At 38.0% G+C, this 7,463-nt stretch overlaps 1 protein-coding gene across 1 annotated transcript in view; it reads right to left on the bottom strand.

Annotated features, from left to right (window-relative positions):
- Positions 1–1,955, bottom strand: part of ptprdb (protein tyrosine phosphatase receptor type Db) — a 67,815-nt gene extending 65,860 nt beyond the window's left edge. The window contains exon 1 of the mRNA XM_079812110.1: positions 1,893–1,955. The gene's annotated coding sequence lies outside the window, so the exon portion shown is untranslated. The remainder of the gene's footprint in view (positions 1–1,892) is intronic.
- Positions 1,956–7,463: the final 5,508 nt, after the last annotated feature.

The following is a 7,463-nucleotide window of genomic DNA, read 5'->3' on the forward strand; positions in this document are numbered from 1 at the left end:
CTCAGATCGTGTCTTTGATAATTCACACTGCGTGATAGATTGTCACTCGCGTGCCACCGATTTGCCTATGATTTCGGGCATTTGTCTGCGATTTCGCAAAACCTGTCAGCGAGTCAAAAATCGGAGCTAAAATCGTGTAGTGTGAACTTTGCATAAGTTTGCAAAAGAAATGACGACTTTAAGGGGGTGCACACACAGGACGTACTTTTTAATTGTTGGTCAACATTAGACATGCATCAAATGGACGTCTTTACACTTCGTCTTGCTGGGGTTTTTTTTAGCATCTAGCGCCATGAGCGTTGAGTTTTTAATATGCTAATGTCAAGCACAAAAAGTATGCAGAAGTTATTTTCTATTCCATTGTGCTTTCGTCTAGCTGTATTCAACTGCAGGAATGCATCACGCATTGACAACTCCTCACTCATCTCTAATCACTCAACAGTAGCTTTAAGCAAGGTAGCACACCCAAACATAACTTATGGCACCAATAGAGCCAGTCACAGTCCCATGAACGTGTATGAAACTCAATCATACTTTCCCTGTTCCATCAGGGCAGCTTTAGCACTATATAATGGCTACTGAGTTCAAGTTGTTCTCAAGAAGGTTAGAAATCATATCCAAAAAGTACACTTGAACCATATGGTTTTGACAGTAATGCACACATGCAGAACACTTGAGCTGATCAAGCCTTAAGCACTGAGCACATCAGTGCTATTAAACTCTTCTCCAGTTTCAGGAAGAGATTTTACAGCTCGCTTTCAGCTCAGTGTCATAAGCACAACTTTCACTAGCAGAAGCACTTAGGACCCACACCTATAAATGGTATCAAAGACGCACGTCTGTGCAATAAGCACAGGGATTGTGCCTCTGTGATGTCTACATTATTAATATAAACCATATGCCACTGAAGCTGAGGCAACCTGCTTTTCAAATAGTGCAAGTTTTCAAGTGTGCTCTAAGCAACCCTTAGTCTGCAGGTATGGAATGAAATAAATTATTCAAAACTCAGAAAATCACTCTCTCTTCGTCCATCTGCCATTTTCTCACTCTGGCTGCACATGCTCTGGGCATTACAGGTCAAACGTTTACACCTCACCTCAGACCAACCACAAAACTCTCCGCTCCTTTCCGTTCTCTTGCATATGCAAACCTTAATACCCTAACATCATAATATCCCTCACTCTCTCTCTTTCTCCCTCCCACTTCAGTCTCTCACACACACACTAAGAGCATTACGAGGTATAGCAAAAGTCATCACACATAATCCCCTTCACTGTGAACTTTGTTCAAATGTAGAATCATTCAGTTTATTGGTCCATTAAGAATATGCTTTTAATGATCCGTGGAGAACATTCCGTCATAAACAGTAATACTTTAAGCTCAGCATAATGCCCCGAGCACTGGGTTCCCCGAACATCACTGAATGATCTAAAATGCAGTAGGGAAACCACAACAAAAATGCATGTCATTTAATACAATAAAGCCAATTGCAATTGCCTAAATTATAATTCCACAACATTTGCTGCGTGTATATATATATATATATATATATATATATATATATATATATATATATATATATATATATATATATATAATGCATGTTTGTGTGATTATGCAAAAATATGACAATATAGAAATATTAGGAACATAATGAAATACTCATCATCATTATGTTGATATGCTTGCAAAGCAACACACAAAAAGTGGGAATGTGCATGCAATATGATCTTCTGTATTAGACTATGATATATAAAAAAAGGATTGACTATCGATTCACATGCAATTGTAGCTCGAGTGAATGACTGATCATAACAATGAAATTATTTGGACCTTTCCTTCATAATAACGAGGGAACGAGGGAGTGGATGAGGCTTTTACTCCTCGCCTACCTGATCAACATCGCTGTCTGGTTCAGGTTTTCATTCGGGTCTCACCGGCTCGGTACCTTCGTGAAATCATCTAAAAGCACCAGAGATATAATCCAGAAGCCCGTCCTCTCCTTTCTGATGTTCACCGGGGCAGGGCTGAACTATAAAAAGCACAAGAGCAGCAGAAGCACTGCGTGTTTCCAGCGCTCGTAGGTCTCTCTTTTTGATGATGCTGATGCTGTGTGTGCAGCCGAGCGCGCGAGCATACAAAAGCGCTCGCGCACACACACTCACGCACAGCTGAATATGAGGGGACGGGCTCGAGGCAGGACAGAGCGGCAGCGGCAGCGACGGCGGAGTGACGTCAGGTGCCCCGGAATGAATCTCCGGTTCAGGGAAAATAAATAATTTGGAGGAATTGCATTTGCACATCAGAGACACTTAAAGTAAACGTCCAGAAACCAGGTCAGTCAAATTTGATAGTTTGCAAAGTGACCGTTCAGGGTCCCTATATTCATTTTTAACTTCCTCATTCTTAAATAGTTTTTACATTTTTGTTTGTAGTAATGAGACCATACATGGTACTGTTTTAATTCGCAGGGTAGGCTTATATTAAATGGGAATTATGTGTCCTTTTATTAAAATATTGCCTACAGTATTGCCTACAGGCCTAAAGCAGCCTGTATTTAATAGACTAATAATTTAGGGGGACTGGGGTAAATTGTCACTTTAAAGTCCGGTCAATATTTCCTGTTATGTTTATTTTTAAAAGTCAAGTTATGTCTAGGCATATGGCTACCAAAAAGCAGGGCTGTGTTGCCACAACTGATCCTCCCATTAAATGGCATTTTACAGGCCTTTCAGGAAAATATAAACAGTAAATCAATTTTGAAACACAAAAAATATTATAAATGTATATTTATACGTTTAAAACGCATTTGATAATCTGTACTAACCAGCACAGTTCAGTCTTTCTGTTAAAACAAGTTCAAAACTGAGATATAGGTACGGTGGCCCAGTAGTGCACAACATAACGAAATTTAAAAAGCATACATAAGTTCACAACACAACGAAATAAATCCACAACACAATGGAATGAAGCCACAACACAACGAAAAATCCACAACACAACGAAAATGCTCCCGACCACTAGGGGACTCTCGGAGTGCGGTAAAGTTAGTTTTCCTTGCATGCATTGTTCTATATATTCGCCAATCTTACAAATATTTAAACACTACGATCAGTCTTAAGTGTGCAGTTGTATATCGACATGAAATATCTATTCAAAATCACCTACGTGCATAATAGCTGCATATTTATACTCTAGTACGCTTTGACCCGCTGCCACGGCGCTAAGGGAGCGTCTGCCAATTCCACTAAGTTGAAACATAATTTGTATGAATTAAATTATCTTTTTTTAATTTTCAAATTCCAATGTTGTGTTGTGCATTATTAAGTCAGTTTTACCAATACAATCAAGCTGTGGAATTTTAACATGTCTGTTTTTAAATGTTAAAAGCAGGGCTTAAAAACGGAAAAAAATATCAATCGGTTCACTCCGAGCAGAATCGATATTTTAACGTTTCCGTTTTTGCGTTCCTCATTAAACATTACTGTTCCGAAAACGGTTTAATTTGAAAAAATAACGGTTAATAACGTTATTTTAATTTAGCCAATACTTTAAACAAATATGTATAAATAAAGACGTATGTTCACTCAATAATAATATAACGCATGATAATTAAACTTGAATATTTATTTCATAACATTTTTAAAACCACAACAGAAATACATGCATTAATTACAAAGCATAAACAGCGGGACAAATATTGACCTGTTTTAATGGAGCAGAAAGTGGCCCTCTATGTCTATTATTTTCAGAAGAGTGATAACATTCTTTGTACATAACTTTTTTTTCAACACAACGGTTTTAAAAATTGCATGAATAAAGAATAAATAAACTGGATAACCATTGCTCTTTTAATGCACTGTCAACTGGTAATTTCAAAGCAAACACTGCGCAACACGTCCTTGCATTACATAATCAAATTCAGTCAGCTAATATAGCTTGATCATTTAATGCAATATAACATACCATTTAATACGAAGCATCAACCTTCTATATAGAAAACATTGACCTGTCCTGTATTGGCAATCTGAAAGACTATAGGAAAAATGTTTGATAGATGCTAGTAACTTGGATAGGCTTAAACGAAATCCACAAACCAGCCTAAATCTGACTATTTGAGCTTAAAGTCTGTACTACTTATTTAAACGTACGAAAAGAATGTCCTCCAATACCTGCGCTTTCATTGTAGACCTCAGCGGGGAAAGAAATGTCTACTTGAGGCATGAAAATGCGCGCTCTACACTGACTTGCGTGACCGGTAGATTCATAGAGGACTGGTGCGCGGGCATTTCTCTCACGCTTGATCCGTCAACGTCACATGCTGTACTACTCTATTCATTATTGGTCACTGCCAAATTAAAATATTAAAGAAAACGATAAAATAACGTTATTAACCGGTTAATGGTCATTTCAAATTAACGTTTCTGTTCAGAACGATTCAAATTGATTTTGATTTCGTTTTCGTTTTTGTTCCTCTTAAAATTTAGTTTGTTTCCGTTTTCGTTCCTTGAACGGGTTCAGAGCCCTGGTTAAAAGCAATTTTAATTCATCCAAATTATACGTTTCAACCAATTGATGGAATTGGCAGACGTTCCCTTAGCCAGTATCGGGTCAAAGCATTCTCGAGCATTTATGCAGCTATAATACATGTAGGTGATTTTAAATTAATATTTCATATCAATAAACAATGGTTAGCCTACATACTGTTAAAACTAATTGTGGTATTGATTTATTTGTAAGATTGCCGACTCTATAGAGAACAGTGGCAACTTTACCCCGCTCCGAGTGCCCCCGAGTGGTTGGGAGCAGTTCCGTTGTGTTTTGTTGGATGATTTCGTTGTGTTGTGACTTGTTTCCGTTGTGTTGTGGCTTGATTTATTTGTGTTGAGGCTTTTTCGTTGTGTTGTGGCTTGTTTTCGTTGTGTTGTGAACTTATGTTTGCTTTTTATATTTCGTTGTGTTGTGCACTACTGGGCCACCGTATACAGGCCTTGTAACCATGGTCACAGAGGTCCGGACCTTGGTATTTTCACAAGGTCTATATAATAAATGTTGTGAAATATATGCCTATTATAGTATTAACACTACTTTGTTGCTGCAAGGATATAGCACAGCCCCAGTGCTTCTCATCGGAGCTGTCTCATCGTCGTCAATGTCAAAATATTATATTTGAGATGACCAATCAAATCAAAGTAGGCGGGCTTTACATTCACAGAAGATGCTTAGTGCGAATTGCCGCTCAACGCTTCTGAATTTAAATAGTCTAAGAAAATTATTAATAAAACATACGGTCAACTGATATTTAGCTTATATGTTTACTTTCTTCACGGACAGAAGGAAATGAAAACACTACAATCAAAGCTCCGCTTTAGGGGGGTATTGACAAATAATCTTCTGCCCACTGGTTTTGAAAGCTATTTCTTATAAATTTTTTGGCCTTCAAACATCTTAAAAATTATATTTGTGACCTCATTGATTTTAAAACCATGCCTACGGCCTTGCTTGTAACAACTTCCTCATTCAGCATGAACACTAGCTCTTGGCTCCTCTAAAACAATTGTAAAATGATAAAGTATGAATAAAATATTTTGAAGATGAAGAATAGAATTTCTGCATTATCAAACGGAATTTAAAAAAAATCACTGTTTGAAACATCCCAACATTCCAAACACTAACCCATCTGTCTGAAGGCCAGTATCACTGATAATAATGTCTCTATGAAACATTAATGACGTTACATTACAGTGTAACTGAAAGCTACCAATTTCAACATTTATTAGGCTTTAAAAAAACAACTTTTAATTAAAGTGAACTTAAAACAATCTTTACATAACCCCATTATAATAAATGTTACTTTTACCTGTGGCCTTCCCTGTTAGAAATATACAGAAATGTAATAGTTATCAAACACCTTTCTTAACTGCATAAATCACGTCGAGTGTGTGTGTGTGTGTGTCAGAGTGTCCCTCGATTAGCTGACATGAGACGCAGCCACACACACAGACAGGACATTGACATACAGCGCATTCTCTTGTGTCTTGTCGCACTTAGAAGCATTTACATGTATAAGAGCGTGATCATATAATGTAACGCTTGGCAAAAATGGATATAAAAATGGACGCTGGAAATTATCGCGGTCGGAAAAATTATCGAGCTAATTTTTTTTAATCGTGCGATTGATTGATTTATTGACTATCGCGACAGGCCTAGTCATTGGTCAAACAAATAGATAGCCACGCCCCCAAGCTCACGCCATTGGTTGTTGTGTTGTATTTTATTTAAATAATATATTATTATTATTTCAACTTAAAGCTGCTCTATGTAACTTTTCTGTCCACTAGAGGTCGCCTATTCAAAACAAAGGCGTAGTTTGATGACGCCACATTTGAGCGCAGAATCTTGGGACATGTGGTCTTCACCTCACAGCCGGTGGAAAAGAATCGGGATATGACTCGGGCAGAAATCATGGCCATGGATGCGATTATTAACGTTACTGTAGTATGAAGCAGAGCAGGACCGAGTGTTGTGGAGCTGAGCAAGGCCGCTGGAGCGATTGTTAATAAGAAGAGCGGAACACACGCCTCGCGAGCAGCAGGACTTTTGTTATGGCATAGTCGCCGGCAGGACTTTTATTATGCCACAGTCGCCGGCGCCACTTCCGCTTTCCACTTTTCCGCATGAGTATGAGGTAACGCAGCTCTGTTTATCATATTAGATACATCTGAGTGTGTTGAAAATTATGTTAGGACGTTACTCTGTGCGTCCGTTTGGCGGCTGCTATGACACTTGTTCACACTGCAGAGTAAAGCGTTTCTGCAAAATAAAACCGGAAAACGAAGGTAACGCAGATATGACGCAATTGACAGGCGACTTCCTCACACGTCCCGGTTCCTTGGTTAAAATAGCAATTTTCTCATGATTTACAAATTGTTGGAAACATTTGGGATAGTCTAAGTACTCAACTGAACAAAATATATAACACTGGCCTAGTGGTTTCTGGATATTTTACTGCAAAAATGTTACATAGTGCACCTTTAAGAATGGCTTATTTAAATTATTTTGCAAATGTAAGAAGGATATTTTAAAAAAATTGACATGTAAAAAATATGTATTTTTTGCAGTCTCAGGAGGAAGCGAAAATTAATGGGGACACTTATGATTAACTGTTTTAATTAACTGTTTACTGCAGCAGAATTCAATTATATGCAAATTGAGGTGCCAATTTTTCTAGTGGGCTGAATTTGAACAATGAAATTGAAATTTGTCTCTCTCATGCTCACTGTCTCTTTCTCACACACAGTCACACACACACACACACACACACATACACACACACACACACACACACACACACACACACACACACACACACACACACACACACACACACACACACACAAAGATGTATGCATCATCAGAACCCCAGTTCCCACAGCGATATGTAAATGAAGGCATTAATTTGC

The sequence above is a fragment of the Gobio gobio genome (assembly GCF_949357685.1).
Source record: "Gobio gobio genome assembly, chromosome: 3".
In the NCBI taxonomy this organism is placed as follows: Eukaryota; Metazoa; Chordata; class Actinopteri; order Cypriniformes; family Gobionidae; genus Gobio; species Gobio gobio.